The sequence below is a fragment of the Bos taurus genome, chromosome 8 (genome assembly GCF_002263795.3).
Source record: "Bos taurus isolate L1 Dominette 01449 registration number 42190680 breed Hereford chromosome 8, ARS-UCD2.0, whole genome shotgun sequence".
Taxonomy (NCBI): Eukaryota; Metazoa; Chordata; class Mammalia; order Artiodactyla; family Bovidae; genus Bos; species Bos taurus.
In genome coordinates, this window is record NC_037335.1 from 5,975,477 (window position 1) to 5,993,627 (window position 18,151).

Below are 18,151 nucleotides of genomic sequence, written 5' to 3' on the forward strand. Positions count from 1 at the left end.
GCATATATTCACTCATTTTTAAGATTATTTTCCTAATAAGGCCATTATAGAGTATCAAGTAGAGGTCCCTGTGCCATACAGTAGGTCCTTGCTGCTGCTGCTGAGTCATTTCAATTGTATCCGACTCTGTGCGATCCCATAGACAGTAGCCCGCCAGGCTCCCCCATCCCTGGGATTCTCCAGGCAAGAACACTGGAGTGGGTTGCCATTTCCTTCTCCAATGCATGAAAGTGAGAAGTGAAAGTGAAGTCGCTCAGTCGTGGCCAACTCTTAGGGACCCCATGGACTGCAGCCCACCAGGCTCCTCCATCCATGGGATTTTCCAGGCAAGAGTACTGGAGTGGGGTGCCATTGCCTTCTCTGACAGTAGGTCCTTATTAGTTATCTATTATCTCTCTCTCTATATATAGTAGTATGTATATGTCAATCCCAATCTCCCAATTTATCCCTCCTCCTGTTGAGTGCTTGTGTGCTAAGTCAGTTCACACACAACTCTTTGGGACTGTATGGACTGTAGCCACCAGGTTCCTCTGTCCATGGGATTCTCCAGGCAAGAATACTGGAGTGGGTAGCCATGCAACCCAGGGATGCCATGCTCCTCCAGGGCATCTTCCCACCAAGGGATTGAACCCATGTCTCTTTCATCTCCTGCATTGGCAGGCGGGTTCTTTACTACTAGTGCTACCTGGGAAGCCCCCTCTTTCCCTTTCAGTTCAGTTCAGTTCAGTCACTCAGTCGTGTCCAACTCTTTGCAACCCCATGAATCCCAGCATGCCAGGCCTCCCTGTCCATCACCAACTCCTGGAATTTACACAAACTTGTGCATCAAGTCCGCAATGCCATCTAGCCATCTCATCCTCTGTCGTCCCCTTCGCCTCCTGCCCCCAATCCTTTGCAGCTTCAGGGTCTTTTCCAATGAGTCAACTCTTTGCATGAGGTGGCCAAAGTATTGGAGTTTCAGCTTCAGCATCAGTCCTTCCAATGAACACCCAGGAGTGATCTGCTTTAGAATGGACCGGTTGGATCTCCTTGCAGTCCAAGGGACTCTCAAGAGTCTTCTCCAACACCACAGTTCAAAAGCATCAATTCTGTGCTCAGCTTTCTTCACAGTCCAACTCTCACATCCATACATGACCACTGGAAAAACCATAGCCTTGACTAGACGGACCTTTGTTGGCAAAGTAATGTCTCTGCTTTTGAATATGCTATCTAGGTTGGTCATAACTTTCTTTCCAAGGAGTAAGCGTCTTTTAATTTCATGGCTGCAATCATCATCTACAGTGATTTTGGAGCCCCCCAAAATAAAGTCTGACACTGTTTCCACTGTTTCCCCGTCTATTTGCCATGAAGTGATGGGACCAGATGCCATGATCTTCGTTTTCTGAATGTTGAGCTTTGAGCCAACTTTTTCACTCTCCTCTTTCACTTTCATCAAGAGGCTTTTTAGTTCCTCTTCATGGCTGCAATCACAGTGGAAACAGTGGCTGACTTTATATTTTGGGGCTCTAAAATCACTGCAGATGGTGATTGCAGCCATGAAATTAAAAGATGCTTACTCCTTGGAAGGAAAGTTATGACCAACCTAGATAGCATATTAAAGATCAGAGACATTACTTTGCCAACAAAGGTCCGTCTAGTCAAGGCTATGGTTTTTCCAGTGGTCATGTATGGATATGAGAGTTGGACTGTGAAGAAAGCTGAGTGCCGAAGAATTGATGCTTTTGAACTGTGGTGTTGGAGAAGACTCTTGAGAGTCCCTTGGACTGCAAGGAGATCCAACCAGTCCATTCTAAAGGAGATCAGTCCTGGGTGTTCATTGGAAGGACTGATGCTGAAGCTGAAACTCCAGTACTTTGGCCACCTCATGTGAAGAGTTGACTTATTGGAAAAGACCCTGATGCTGGGAGGGATTGGGGGCAGGAGGAGAAGGGGACAAGAGAGGATGAGATGGCTGGATGGCATCACTGACTCGATGGACGTGAGTCTGAGTGAACTCCAGGAGTTGGTGATGGACAGGGAGGCCTGGCATGCTGGGATTCATGGGGTTGCAAAGAGTCGGATACGACTGAGCGACTGAACTGCACTGAACTGAAGAAAGTGCCACAGTTGGAAAGGTTGTCCATGGTAACACAATGATAAATAATTGCTTATAATTTCCAATTTGTCATGCTACAATGACCAAAAACACAGAATCCATCACTAAGAATCTCAAAGTGTTTATGATTTCATAGCTGTAGCATGCCAAGATTCTATAGCCAACTCTTGGCTTGGCTTCACTGGAGTTTAATCATGGCATGTTGGTGGTTCGTGTTGATTTATCTCTGATTAAACATAAGGGTTGGAAGGAACTCTCATGAGACAAGTGTGGCTCTGTTTTTATCCAAAAGCTTTTTTCTATAAATAGGGCCAGTCATGTGCAGAAGACAGGTGGCAGCAAGGTGGAAGGCTAAATTGTGGATGAGCACAATTCATGTCTGTGTTAATTAAGCAAGCAGCAAGTCCATGTTTGTTGAAAATTAACTAGATATCTGCACTGGCAAGTCTTGTCATCTTGGTTTCTGGTACAGAAGCAGAGACTGAGACCAGTATGTATACTGGAAATGTCAGGAACCGAAGTAAATATTTTTCCTTTTTTTTTCTGTATATCTATGAAAAAGCAAGATATGTTTTGAAATGGAATTAGAAGGAAGGCAATTTTACAGACTTGTCAGAAGCACTTTAGCCTCATGGGCGGCATAGGCTTTGGAAGCAGGGTTAAAATATGGACTGCACCACTGAGTCAGGTTAAATTACATGAGTTTGCTGAGTTATCAGCAAATGCGGAAAATAAAGCCCACTTCTTGGAGAATTAAATGACATAATGGATGGCAAACACCCAGTGGATGTACATCTGATACATACAGTTGGGTCCCCAAATGGTAATTTTCATTATTATTAATATTAAACAATTGAGTTGTAAAGAAGTTTCAAGGCTGGAAAAGTGGAGAGGTAACTATAGAGGAATTAAGAAGAGCAGAATTGGGGGAAGGATTTCCCTGGTGGCTCAGTGGTAAATAATCCACCTGCCAATGCAGGAGACGCAGATTCGATCCCTGGGATGGGAAGACCCTTTGGAGAAGGAAATAGCAATCTGCTCCAGTATTCTTGCCTGGGAAATCCAATGGACAGGAGAACATAGTGGGCTACAGTCCATGGGGTTGCAGAGTTGGACACAACTTATCGACTAACCAACAACAAAACAAGGGGTTGGAAGGGAGGGATGAATTGGCAGAGAACGGGAGATGTTCAGGGCAGTGAAACAGTTCTGTGTGTGTGTTATAAAGGTGGATACATGTCATTGTATGTTTATTCAAACGCATGGGATGTACAAGGCCAAGAGTGGACACTAATGTGGTGGTTATGATGTGTGTTGTGGATTCATACATAGTAACGGATGGGGCTTCTGTGGTGGTCCAGTGGTTGGGAATCTGCCTTGCAGTGCAAGGGACACTGGTTTGATCTCTGGCCTGGGAAGATCCCACATGTCTCAAGGCAGCTAGGTCGGTGTGCTGCAACTGCTGAGCCCACTCATCCTGGAACATGTGCGCCCGTGCTCAACAACAGGAGGAGCCACCACAGTGAGACGCCCGAACACCCCAACTCGAGAGAAGTAGAGAGAAAGCTCACGGGCAGCGATGAAGACCCAACACAGCCAAACAAAAAAAATAAATAAATACATTTAAAAGTTTAAAAAATAATAACAAATGCAGTACTGGAGTAGACAGTGATGATGGCCGAGGCTATGAAGGGCAGGGAGAGGGGGAGAAGGGACAATCTCTGTACTTTCTGCTCAGTTTTGCTGTGAACCTGAAAGTGCTCTAAAAATTAAAGTCTATTTAAAAAAAACATCATTAGAAGCAGCCCTCAAACAGGAAATAGGCCAAGGGATGCAGGAAGATTTTAACTAAAACCCAGGGCACCCACCAGGTTTCAGAGATGGAGGGAAAAAGATGACAACCCTTCATCAGGTTGGCCTGATGGATTAAAATTAAAATTACTGATGGATTAAATGAAGAATCTCAGTTTTCAGGATCACAAAGAAAGCATATTAAATTTTGTAACGCTATCGATCCTTGTAAATTTTCTATGCTAAAAGTGGACAACTCATTCATAGAGGCTTTGTCTGAGTTGACTTTTTTGTATTTTTTACTTGCTTTTTAAGATAGTTCCATTATAAACCATAAAATCAAAATTATGATGTAGAGAGTAATAGTCTCTTTGTCAAATTGAAATAAGGTAACTGGTAGTTTCCCAAGACAGTCTGAAGGGGGTGAGTTACATTTATGTGATCTAAATCCATTGGTTAAATGCACAGGGATTAACATCTGTTAAAAGAATTGTGCTTAGCATGCAGGTGTTTCAATATTTGCATTTAGTATGTGTTTCAGAAACGGCCTCTGAGAAAAACATTTATACAACAATCTGGTGGTTTTATTGTCTAAATCTGTCAGGACAGTCATTCCGTTACTCAGACTTTGTGACCCTCTTGCAAGCTGTAAACTGTTTAACGAAGTGAGTATATTGAGAAAGATGACAGACTTTCAAACTCTGGGGAAAGAGTCTTATATGAGAAGAATCAGCTTTTCCCCTGGAGACAGGGCCTAATATGTGAACAGCAAAAACAATTACATCGGTGATTTCAGGAAGTCCAATAAATTTCATGGCACAGCCCCACTTTTGAAATATTACATCACTCAGCAAAAGTTCAGGCTCATATATTAGCTGAAATGAACTAATCATGAATTAATTACCACCAGTTCATTTTTGTGAATGGACTGCAGAGGTAGGGCTCTGGTGTCAGTGCGGTCAGCGCCTTGCAGCCTAACTGTGCTGCCCTTTAAGTATCCCTGTGTCCACAGGTGAGGGGACCTGGGGGTGGACTCCATCCAGCAGATCGGGGGATCCCCTGTCATTGTGGGGGTTGACCCCATGCCCTAATCTACCTTGTTAAAATAAGTTGTACTCTGGGCATTTGTTTTGTAGGTAAAGTGGGGGAAATAAATGCAGCATTTCTCCAGGGATTTGTGGCTGAAAATTAGAAGTAAAATAGAGGAATCAATTGGTTTTGCACACTGCCAGATTGTCTTCAGAGCTAATGAAAACTGGGAAAAAGAATTAGAAATGATTTTTGCTTTATGAAAACCACACGTAGCAATGATAGTATAGGATGGCTCGCTTTGGCTTAATTACTGTATAAGTACCTTCAATGTCTTGAGGGTATGTGGACAGCCAGTCAGAAACCATGTTTTGTGTATAAATAGCAATTAGCTTTTGATGTTAATATCTGCCATGCAACTTGTTCTTCACAAGGACTCTGCATTCTGACTTCTAGATAGTCCTAAATCAAGGTGATTTCAGGTCACTTTGGAAACTCATCCAGGAAATTTCAGTTGAAGCAGATTTTCGGAGACCTTATGGCTTCAGAGTTGGACTATAAAGAAGGCTGAGTGCCAAGGATTTGATACTTTCAAACTGTGGTGCTGGAGAAGACTCTTGAGAGTCCCTTGGACAGCAAGGAGATCAAGCCAGCCAATCCTAAAGGAAATTAACCCTGAATATTCACTGGAAGGTCTGATGCTGAAGCTGAAGCTCCAATACTTTGGCCACCTGATGCAAAGAGCTGACTCATTGGAAAACACCCTGATGCTGGGAAAGATTGCGGGTAAGAGGAGAAGGAGGGGGACAGAGGATGAGGTGGTTGATGGCATCATTGACTCAATGCACATGAGTTTGAGCAAACTCTGGGAGACGGTGAAGGACAAGGAAGCCTGGCGTGCTGCAGCCCATCGTGTTGCAAAGAGTCAGACGTGACTTAGGGACTAAACAACAACAACAAATGGTTTCAGGTAACTGTCTTCATCAGCTGAGACTGTGTCATGTGGGGTTGCAAGTAGAATTTTGTCTGATGGTTTCTGGAAAAATCCGTACTTTTCTGGTGTCATAATAGCCATCTTCTGTGTTTTCCTCACTGAACATGTTTTATTATTTCTCCCAATTGCTGTTGCCAATCAGTCTGATAAACTGTACCTTATTCGTATATCTTCCTTTGGTGCTTTGCATGAACCAGAAACATCTCCAGAAATTTTTCTGAGGGGAGACCTGTTTTGATAATTAACTCCTGATTTTGCCAGTTATGAGTATTAAAAAAACATACTTTTAGCACTTAATAAATGAGAGTACATTTTAATACCCCAAGTTAAGAAAGATATGATGAGTGAATGAAGAATGGCATTTTGAGTAAATTTGATTTATAACACAGAAGCAGTTTCTTATTTTTCTCATTTGGGTGACATGGATTGACATCTAGCAGGAGAGTATTGAGAATCATTGACAGATCTGAAAATGCCTTTCTCTTGATACCAGAGGACCTGGGTTGGGGTGAGGCGCTAACTCCAGTTCAGTTATTGTTTGTTTGTTTGTTTGTTTCTGAGATTCCACCTCTGGGAAGAGGAGATGGGAACTTTGGCCTGGCCTTTCTGGCAAGTTTATTATGAGATTCGCATGAAATAATGTATGTAGAAGTTTGGACTATAAAGCATGCTTTTGGACTATAAAGCTCGATGAAAGTGAGGTTGTTTTATTGAAAATTTATGGAAGATGATAATGAGGTATTAGAATCCTCCGGTTGGGCGCATAGTCAGGAATCATCTGAGGAATTGCCTCCTGGTCTCTCTGCTGAGTGTTTGACCTCTCCATGTGCGCGGCAGCAATGCCGTCTTTTGTCTCCGACTGGTAAAGGATACAGAGATTTCAGCTGAGCTGGTTCAGACCTTTTCCTGAAGCACCTCCTCCTATTGCTACCAGCTCCTTTGAAGAAAGAAATGCTCCTTTTCTTTTCAGTAATGGTCTTTGAGAAAGGCAAACATGTAGTCCCTAAGATTTTATTTTTTTCCAGGGCAAACATGTCTATTTCCTTTAAACATTTCTCATGTGGAAAATTCTGAGACCCATGGTCTTCCTGTCCTGTTCCTCCCATCTCTCAGGGGCACTAACAATGGCCTTTGTATCCCAGGGATGCTCTGTAAAGCACATGGAGAGGTGTGGTACCCAACTCCTTGCTCAGCATGTGGTACTGCTAGTAAAGCTTTAAAGACCTTGGGATGTCCTTCCTGGATGTTGTATTCTCTGGTTTCCTTGGGCTTGGAATACACCTCCCTTTACTTCTACTACATTCTATTTAATGCATAGAAGCAACTGAAGTGACTTAATGCACGTGCGTGCACACACACACTAATAAGCCACGTATTTCTTATTTTCTTAAAAACACTTACTTTTCCTGGTGTCAAGAACAAAACCTTATAAAAACTTTGTTTCACCCTATAAATTTGGCCCTGTACTCAGTTCTAATATCTAGTGCAAGTCTGGTTTTTAATTTCTTAAATGATTTTAAATTCAGGTAATACATGTATAAGGAATACAATCCAAAGGGCAAAATATGTGGTATAAACCAAGTCTCCTTTTTTTGCCTGTATCTCAGAACCTGCCACCTCACCTCTCCAGATGGAATTGTTACCTGTTTCTTGTATATTCTTCAGAAATGATTTACACACACACACATTTTTCATATATACACATTGTTCTGCATGGGCTGGATATAATACAGTTGATGAGTAGTCTTTTTTTCTTATGCAAACATACATATTTCATGGGTCACACAAGGTCACATAAGCAGATCACATTTAGTGTATTTTAAATGGGAAAGAAAATAGATGTCAATTTGTTTTAATATTTAAATTTAAATTGGCATTTTGCACCCTTAAAAAAACTGCGTCCTTGCTAAGTTGCATCTGACTCTTTGTAACCCCATGGACTGTAGCCCTCCAGGCTCTTCTGTCCGTGGGATTCTCCAGGCAACAATACTGGAGTGGGTTTCCATGCTATTCTCCAGTGGATCTTCCTGACCCAGGGATCGAACCCATGTCTTTCATATCTCCAGCACTGGCAAGCAGGTTCTTTACCAGTAGGGCCACCTGAGAAGCCCTAAACTTAAGGAAGGCAGCAGAACCCATAAGTCAACCATACATTTTATTTTATTTAAAAATTTTTTTGATTTGGACCATTTTTAATGTCTTTATATAATTTACTACAATATTGCTTCTGTTATTTATGTTCTGGTGTTTTGGCCATGAGGCATGTGGGATATTAGTTCCCTGACCAAGGGATCTAAGCCACAACCCCTGCACCGGAAGGCAAAGTCCTAACCACTGGACCACCAGAGAAATCCTGTCATTTCCTCTTCTTTGCCCTTGTAAGAGGGAAGGATGGGTGTCTACAAGCCCCGGTGTTCTCCAGCACCAACCAATTTTTCCTGCCCTTCCTTCTTGTTTTCTATGACTCACAGTTTCCCTCTGTGTGTGCATTGACTCTGTGGGTGGTGGTGGGGGTTTAGTGGTGTGGGAATGGAGGAGACGAGGGAGGAAGGAGAGGTAGTACCTGATGACTGGGGCTATGTCTGTAGTCTCCGAGGAAGTGATGTAAGCACATTGTCAGGTGAGAATATGAGTGTCACTGCTTCTTATTTCAAGGGTAAGGAGGGACTGGAATGGATATTATATCAAGGAAGAGAAGGTGGGTGGGGGCTTCCATTTCACATCCTGCCTCCCCTATTCCTTCTGGTGCGTCCTAGACCATCAGTCATCATTACTACATTGCAGAATCATACCTTGTCTGTGAACAGCATATTATAATCCACAGAATCCCTATTTTGAAGAGTAGGAAAATAGATGGATGAAATTTCTTTAATTCCTTTATTTACTGTTTAGGAGGGCTTCCCTGGTAATTCAGCTGGTAAAGAATCTACCTGCAATGCAGGAGACCCTGGTTCGATTCCTGGGTTGGGAAGATCCCCTGGAGGAGGACATGGCAACCCACTCCAGTATTCTTGCCTGGAGAATCCCCATGGACAGAGGAGCCTGGTGGGTTATGGTCCGTGGGTTCACAAAGAGTAGGACATGACTGAGTGACTCAGCACAGCACAGCACTGTTTAGGAAGTTAGTAGTACATCACTGCTAGCCTAAAAGAATGTGGGAACTTCGGGGAGACAGAAGAGACATGATATCTTTAAACACTACATGTGTACTGGAGAATCATCAGGGGACCCTTCTCTGTGTGGTGTGGTGGTACCTTAACCACATACGATTAGATGCTAACATGCATTTCTCGAGGTTCTTTAACATTTATTCTGTAGGATGTCCTTTGGCTCCAAGAGACCGGCTTCCTGGGCTACTGTTTGGGTCAGATCTCAGTGTTTAAAGCAACAAGACCGTGACGGACAAATGATGCCTGTGTAAATGGAACAGTTTTCTCACACATTTCCTTCTGAGAAAGTGCTGCTAATGAAATCACTATAGATTCATATTTCCACTGAGTCTCCGATAATCTGTATCCTGCGACCTACCGCATCGTGCTTCTGCAGGTTTATATCTTCAGTGAAAATTTGCTTGCTGAAGCCTTTAGAAAAGAGAGAGGAAGCGAGGGGGTGAGAGAGAGAGAAATAGAGTAGGAGGAGTGCAGGAGGGAGAGAGACTGCAACTTTATTTTTAACTTGACTTCTAAGGGCAGAGAGGAGACAGTCACCAGCATTCATGACATTGATGTCCATGTGATGACGGCTGTCACGTTCCTAAGTTGTTCAGGATTTCAGTGACATTTCTTTTTTTTTTTTTTTAGACTCAAATTTTTTTTTTTTTTAATTTTTTATTCCTTTATTTCTCATGTGTTCCCCATCCTGAACCCTCCTCCCTCCTCCCTCCCCATACCATCCCTCTGGGTCGTCCCAGTGCACCAGCCCCAAGCATCCAGCATCATTTCTTTAAAAATATAGCAATGGACTGGGAGTTTGGGGTTGGTAGATGCAAACTATTACAATTAAAATGGATAGACAAGATCCTACTATATAGCACAGAGTATTATACTCAATATCCTGTGATAAACCATAATGGAAAAGATACATAAAATGGAATAATGGAAAAATACATAAAAATGAATATATGTATATGTGTGTGGATAACTGAGTCACTTTGCTGTACTGCAGACATTGGCACAAGTTTGTAAATCAACAATACTTTGATAAAAAGAAATATATATATAGAAATAGAAATTATAACTAATAATAGTAAAAGAAAAATAACCTACAGATTGAATGTGCTTAACAAAAAAATCCAGAAAAAACTTATTTCCAATGAGCTTTCCAGTTGTGGGGCTGAGGAATATGTGTTACTGATCTTCTAATAGAAATAATGACTTCAATCCAGGTTTTCTAAGAAACTGAATGACTGCCCCAGGTTAATGGCCTCGAGGCACTCTCCCAGGCAGCCCTCTATCCTCAGGAAATGCCCCAGTCCTTCATCATTATTGTGTAAATAACACAAAAGTGGTACTACTTCTCTGGTCAGATGGGAAACATACAACCCTGTTCTCTCCTGAATTTCCTTTTTGATGATAAGAATAACATATTAGGGAGAAAATGCAACAATTTTGCTACCAATGCAAATAAATAGTCTTGTTCAAACAAAATTATTAAGCATAACATTAAACAACTTGAGCTCTGTACATCTGGGTAAGAAATAGGGGAAGACTCCAGGCTCAGAATTCTTAGACAGCTGTAGTTACAGCTGAGCAGATACAAGTATTGCATCAAGAATAATGCAATTACTGTCATATTAGATATTTCAAGTTAAAATCAGGGTTAAATAGACACATAACTGACTGCTTTCATGGTTGCAAAGAAAAGACGGTACTGAAATGTACTTTTAAAATTAGGACCTTCTATTCTCATAAAAATATCTTATGTAACTACACTTTAAAAGTTTTCAAATACATATTATGATGTATAAGGATTGTATTTTCTTATCTTAAAATATCAAAGGATTTTTATGGTCTTTTCATGGGCTTATTTTGCATTCCAGGATCTTCAAGCAGGCAAATAGTAAAATGAAAAACATGTGCGGGAAATTAGGATTGTAGTTGCCTCGGCCACTGTGGGGGTTACTGCTGAGGGGGAAAGGTCTTGGAGGTGTTCTTCTTACTTTGAACAGAGATGTTCGTGCATAACAGCATCCCACGCCTCACATTCAGCTGTAGAAGTTGTACGCTTTAAATATCTCACAATTGTATCTGTTAATTATATGTTAATAACACTGGAAAAAAGTAAATTAAAAAAAAATGCTCTTTCTTGCTGTGAGCGTTCTTTTTGTATTTAGAGGGGCAGCTCTTTTTCTAAACGGATTACACGCAAAGCTTTTGATTTAAAAGTCCATCTTGTTCTCACGTATGTGGTTGTTGTTGTTTAATCAATAGGAATATTTCATGCATAGATGGGCACAATAAAGGACAGAAATGGTATGGACCTAATAGAAGCAGAAGATATTAAGAAGAGGTGACAAGAATATACAGATGAACTATACAAAAAAGATCTTCACAACCCAGATAATCACGATGGTGTAATCACTCACCTAGAACCAGACATCCTGGAATGTGAAGTCAAGTGGGCCTTAGGAAGCATCACTACGAACAAAAGCTAGTGGAGGTGATAGAATTCCAGTTGCTGCTGCTACTGCTGCTAAGTCGCTTCAGTCGTGTGCGACTCTGTGTGACCCCATAGACGGCAGCCCACCAGGTTTCCCCGTCCCTGGGATTCTCCAGGCAAGACCACTGGAGTGGGTTGCCATTTCCTTCTCCAATGCATGAAAGTGAAAAGTGAAAGTGAAGTCGCTCAGTCGTGTCCGACTCTTAGCGACCCCATAGACTGCAGCCTACCAGGCTCCTCCATCCGTGGGATTTTCCAGGCAAGAGTACTGGAGTGGGGTGCCATTGCCTTCTCCGAGAATTCCAGTTGAGCTCTTTCAAATTCTAAAAGATGATGCTATGAAAGTGCTGCACTCAATATGCCAGCAAATTGGGAAAACTCAGCAGTGGCCACAGGACTGGAAAAGGTCAGTTTTCATTCCAATCCCAAAGAAAAGCAATGCCAAAGAATGCTCAAACTACCGCACAATTGCACTCATCTCACAAGCTGGCAAAGTAATGCTCAAAATCCTCCAAGCCAGGCTTCAACAGTACATGAACCATGAACTTCCAGATGTTCAAGCTGGATTTATAAAAGGCAGAGGAACCAGAGATGAAATCGCCAACATCCGTTGGATCATCGAAAAAGCAACAGAGTTCCGGAAAAATACCTACTTCTGCTTTATTGACTATGCCAAAACCTTTGACTCCGTGGATCACACCAAACTGTGGAAAATTCTGAAAGAGATAGGAATACCAGACCACCTGACCTGCCTCCTGAAATATCTGTAAGCTGGTCAAGAAGCAACAGTGAGAACTTGACATGAAACAACAGACCGGTTCCAAATCAGGAAAAGAGTACGTCAAGGCTGTATATTGTCACCTTGCTTGTTTAACTTATATGCAGAGTACATCATGAGAAATGCTGGGCTGGATGAAGCACAAGCTGAAATCAAGATTGCTGGGAGAAATATCAATAACCTCAGATAGGCAGATGACACCACACTTATGGCAGAAAGTGAAGAAGAACTAAAGAGCCTCTTGATGAAAGTGAAAGAAGAGAGTGAAAAAGTTGGCTTAAAACTCAACACTCAGAAAACTAAGATCATGGCATCTGGTCCCATCACTTCATGGCAAATAGATGGGGAAACAATGGAAACAGTGACAGATTTTGCTTTTTGGGGCTCCAAAATCACTGCCGATGGGGACTGAAGCCATGAAATTAAAAGACATTTGCTCCTTGAAAGAAAAGTTATGACCAACCTAGACAATATATTAAAAAGCAGAGACATTACTTTGGCAACAAAGGTCCATCTAGTCAAAGCTTTGGTTTTTCCAGCAGTCATGTATGGATGTGAGAGTTGGACTATAAAGAAAACTGAGAGTTGAAGAATTGATGCTTTTGAACTGTGGTGTTGGAGAAGACTCTTGTGAGTCTCTGGGACAGCAAGGAGATCCAACCAGTCTATCCTAAAGGAAATCATTCCTGAATATTCATGGGAAGGACTGATTCTGAAGCTGAAACTCCAATACTTTGGCCACCTGATGGGAAGAACTGACTCATTGGAAAAGACCCTGATGCTGGGAATGATTAAAAGCAGGAGGAGAAGGGCACAACAGAAGATGAGGTGGTTGGATGGCATCACCAACTCAATGGACACGAGTCTGAATAAACTCCAGGAGTTGGTAATGGACAGGGAGGCCTTGTTGTGCTGCAGTCTATGGGGTCACAAAGAGTTGGACCCAACTGAGCGACTGAACTGAACTGAATTACTAGGTCGTTGACTCTTTTGTGACCCCCTGGATGGTAGCCCACTGTGCGCCTCAGTCCATGGGATTTCCGAAACAAGAGTACTGGAGTGGGTTAACGTTTCCTACGTCAAGGGATCTTCCTGGCACAGGGATTGAACCCAAGTCTCCTGTATTGGCAGGCAAATTCTTTAACCACTGAGCCACCAGGGAAGCTCCACATGTGTGATAAGGTACCTCAATTAGAATCTCTGTTTTCATATTTCCAAATAATTGGATCTTTTTGGACCTTTTTCTTTTCTGTTGTGTTAGTCTGACTTTATTCATCTGCCATGCTTTGATACAGAGAAGTGCTAATCACTTCTGTCTTCGTTCTTCATAAGGGGGCTATCAGAAATTTTGCATATATTTTACATATACACGTGGATTTTAGAGCCTGTTTAGTACCAGGATCTAATTTACATATATATTTTTGGGGAAAATCACATTACATTTCCATTACCTAGAAAGATGTCTGGTATTTTTTTTGTTGAGTCATCTTGATGAAAAGCAAGGGTTGTCTTTCTATTTGTTCAACCTCACTTTTTTTTTTTCAGGAGTGTCTGTACTGTTCCTCGTGAAGATTTTATATGTTACTGTTAATGCACAAAATGTTTTTTAGGTTTTGTTGATGTTTTTCCTGTCCTTACATCTCCTGCCTGGTTATTATTTATACATGTTATGGCTATAGATTTTTGCATAATTTTGTATTTTGCTAACATTCTCAATTATTTTATGACCACGTTATCAGTGATTCAGATATTACAAGTAAAGTATTGTATCATGTGCAAACACTAGCTCCAGTTATTTTCTCTGGTTTCATTACATTAGCTAATAAATATAATTCTGTGTTAATAGTTCAGTAGAATAGTAGGTACTCTTGCCTTTTTCTGGATCTTAGTGGAAATGCTTCTGCTGTTTACCTAGTAGTCACTGACTGGTTTTAGAATTGAGGTAATTTACTTTACCAATTTGAAGAAAAATCCATGATTTTCTATTTTACAAAGTGTTTTTTTTTAATCAGAAATGGATTTTGAACTATTGAACTTTTTTCAGTATCTTTGTGAATAATCAAATTTTCTAAAGATTTTTTAAAAAGATAATTAATGGTCATACTAAAGATTTTGTTAATATTGAATCACTCTTGCTTTCATATAATAAGCCTTAGTCATGATATATTAATTTTAAAATATGCTATTGTAATCTATTTCCTAATGTTTCATTTAAGATGTTTTTGTCCTGGGACTTCCCTAGTGGCCCAGTGGTTAAGACTCAGTGCTTTTACTGCAGGAGTCTCGGGTTTGATCCCTAGTCAGGGAACTAAGCTCTTGCATGCCATGTGTGGCCAAAAAAACTAAAACAACAACAAAAAAAGGATTTTGTTTTGTCCCAGTATTTCAAAGTGAGACTGGTCTGTGTTTTTCTTTGCTATGCTATTTTATTAAGCTTATGTATCTATCCTATATTTCGTTTATAGTAAAGTTTTTGAAAATGTCTGTCCTTGGAAAAATTAAAGTAGCATTGGATTATCTAGTCTTTGAAGGTTTGGCTGAATTCCTTGTGAAACCATCTGCACATGCTAATTTTTAAGGGCTAGTTCCCCATTTTGTCCATGAAAATTAATCCAAGTTGTTGTTTTTTTTTTGAAAGATATTTGTATACTGGTTTACAATAAAAAAATACTGGTCCCTAAAGGTGTCTATGCCCAATTCCCTGGGACCTGTGACTATGTTATGCTGCATGGAAGAAATGAGGGTGTGAATCTGATTAATGGTAGAGGACTTGAGATAAGGAGATTATTTTGAACTATGTAATCTTTTGAGAATTAAAAAATGCATAACTTTTTTTTTTCTAGGTCAGAGAGATACCTGTGAGAGGCACTTGATCTACATCCACTGAACCTGGCTTTGAAGACTGGGTGAGGGACCATCAGCTAAGGATATTGGTGGCTTCCAGAAGCAGGGAAAACTCTCAACTGACAGCTGGTAAGAAAACAGCCACAAGGAAACAAATCCTGGCAATACACCAGTCAGCTGGAAACAAATCCTCCTGTAGACAATCCAGAAAAGGAAGCAGACTGATGGCATCTTGATTTTTGTTCAGAGAGACCCATATTGGATTTCTGACCTCCAGAACTCTAAGATAATACATTTGTGTTAAGCCATTATGTATGCCAAAAGAAAAAAGTTACAATAACAGCAAATGACAAAGGAAAAAATTTACAAAGCAGAAATAGAAACACAGACATAGAGAACAAACGGATGGACACCTAGGGGGAAAGGAGTGGGATGAATCGGGAGATTGGGACTGACATATATAATCTATTGATACTATGTATACAATAGATGAGAGCCTACTGTATGGCACAGGGAACTCTATATTAAGTGCTCTGTGGTGACCAAAGTGGGAAGGAAATTCAAAAAAGAGGGGATACATGTATATGTAGAGCTGATTCACTAAGCTGTGCAGTAGAAACTAACATAACATTGTAAAGCAACTATACTCCAATAAAAATTTTAAAAAATACACAACTAAATAAAAACATTATTTCTTAAAAATTGTGTTAAGTCACTAAATTTGTGATATTTTTGTGACAGCAATAGAAAACAGGGTCAAATTTGATAAATATGTTTTCATATGAAGTGGACAAATTTAGGTAGGTTTTCAAATGTGTTTTCATATAATTACGCAATATGGAGGCATGATTTTCAAAGTTTTGTCTATTTCCCTTTGGTCATGTATTATTTTGTGTATTTGTTCAGTTCAGTTCAGTTCAGTCACTCAGTCGTGTCCAACTCTTTCGGACCCCATGGACTGCAGCACACCAGGCTTCCCTGTCCATGACCAACTCCTGGAGTTTACTCAAACTCATGTCTATCAAGTGGGTGACACCATCCAACCATCTCATCCTCTGTCGTCCCTTCTCCTCCCGCCTTCGATCTTTCCCAGCATCAGGGTCTTTTCCAATGAGTCAGTTCTTCCCATCAGGTGGCCAAAGTATTGGAGTTTCAGCTTCAGAATCAGTCCTTTCCATGAATATTCAGGAATGATTTCCTTTAGGATAGACTGGTTGGATCTCCTTGCTGTCCCAGAGACTCACAAGAACCTTCTCCAACACCACAGTTCAAAAGCATCAATTCTTCAACTCTCAGTTTTCTTTATAGTCCAACTCTCACATCCATACATGACTGCTGGAAAAAAAAAAGCTTTGACTAGGTGGACCTTTGTTGCTGAAGTAATGTTTGCTTTTTAATATGCTGTCTAGGTTGGTCATAACTTTTCTTCCAAGGAGCGAGTGTCTTTTAATTTCATGGCTTCAGCCCCCATCGGCAGTGATTTTGGAGCCCTGAAAAGTAAAGTCTGTCACTGTTTCCATTGTTTCCCCATCTATTTGCCATGAAGTGATGGGACCAGATGCCATGATCTTAGTTTTCTGAGTGTTGAGTTTTAAGCCAACTTTTTCACTCTCTTCTTTCACTTTCATCAAGAGGCTCTTTAGTTCTTTGCTTTCTGCCATAAGTGTAGTGTCATCTGCCTATCTGAGGTTATTGATATTTCTCCCAGCAATCTTGATTCCAACTTGCACTTCATCTAGCCCAGCATTTCTCATGATGTACTCTGCATATAAGTTAAATAAGCAGGGTGACAATATACAGCCTTGACGTACTCCTTTCCCGATTTGGAACCAGTCTGTTGTTTCATGTCCAGTTCTCACTGTTGCCTCTTGACCTGCATACAGGTTTCTCAGGAGGCAGGTCAGGTGGTCTGGTATTCCCATCTCTTTCAGAATTTTCCACAGTTTGGTATGATCCACGGAGTCAAAGGTTTTGGCATAGTCAATAAAGCAGAAGTAGATATTTTTCTGGGACTCTCTTGCTTTTTCAATGATCCAACGGATGTTGGCGATTTAATCTCTGGTTCCTCTGCCTTTTATAAATCCAGCTTGAACATCTGGAAGTACATGGTTCATGTACTGTTGAAGCCTGGCTTGGAGGATTTTGAGCATTACTTTGCTAGCTTGTGAGATGAGTGCAATTGTGCGGTAGTTTGAGCATTCTTTGGCATTGCCTTTCTTTGGGATTGGATGAAAACTGACCTTTTCCAGTCCTGTGGCCACTGCTGAGTTTTCCCAATTTGCTGGCATATTGAGTGCAGCACTTTTGCAGCATCATCTTTTAGAATTTGAAAGAGCTCAACTGGAATTCTATCACCTCCACTAGCTTTGTTCGTAGTGATGCTTTCTAAGGCCCACTTGACTTCACATTCCAGGATGTCTGGTTCTAGGTGAGTGATTACACCATCGTGATTATCTGGGTTGTGAAGATCTTTCTTTGTATAGTTCTTCTGTGTATTCTTGCCACCTCTACTTAATATCTTCTGCTTCTGTTAGGTCCATACCATTTCTGTCCTTTATTGTGCCCATCTTTTCATGAAATATTCCCTTGATTTCTCTAATTTTCTTGATGAGATCTCTAGTCTTTCTTATTCTATTGTTTTCCTCTATTTCTTTGCATTGATCACTGAGGAAGGCTTCCTTATCTCTCCTTGCTATTCTTTGGAACTCTGCACTCAAATGGGTATATCTTTCCTTTTCTCCTTTGCCTTTAGCTCCTCCTCTTTTTTCAGCTATTTGTAAGGCCTCCTCATACAACCATTTGCATTTTTGCATTTCTTTTTCTTGGGAATTGTCTTGATCACTGCCTCCTGTACAATGTCAGGAACCTCCATCCATAGTTCTTCAGGCACTCTATCCGATGTAATCCCTTGAATCTTTTTGTCACTTTCACTGTATAATTAAGGGATTTGATTTAGGTCATA

At 40.8% G+C, this 18,151-nt stretch overlaps 1 long non-coding RNA gene across 1 annotated transcript in view; it reads left to right on the forward strand.

Annotated features, from left to right (window-relative positions):
• The window catches only part of LOC112447766 (uncharacterized), a 109,355-nt gene that overhangs the window by 58,439 nt on the left and 32,765 nt on the right, over positions 1 to 18,151 (forward strand). Inside the window, exon 2 of the long non-coding RNA XR_003035952.2 lies at positions 15,189 to 15,318. This is a non-coding gene — a long non-coding RNA (uncharacterized lncRNA). The remainder of the gene's footprint in view (positions 1 to 15,188; positions 15,319 to 18,151) is intronic.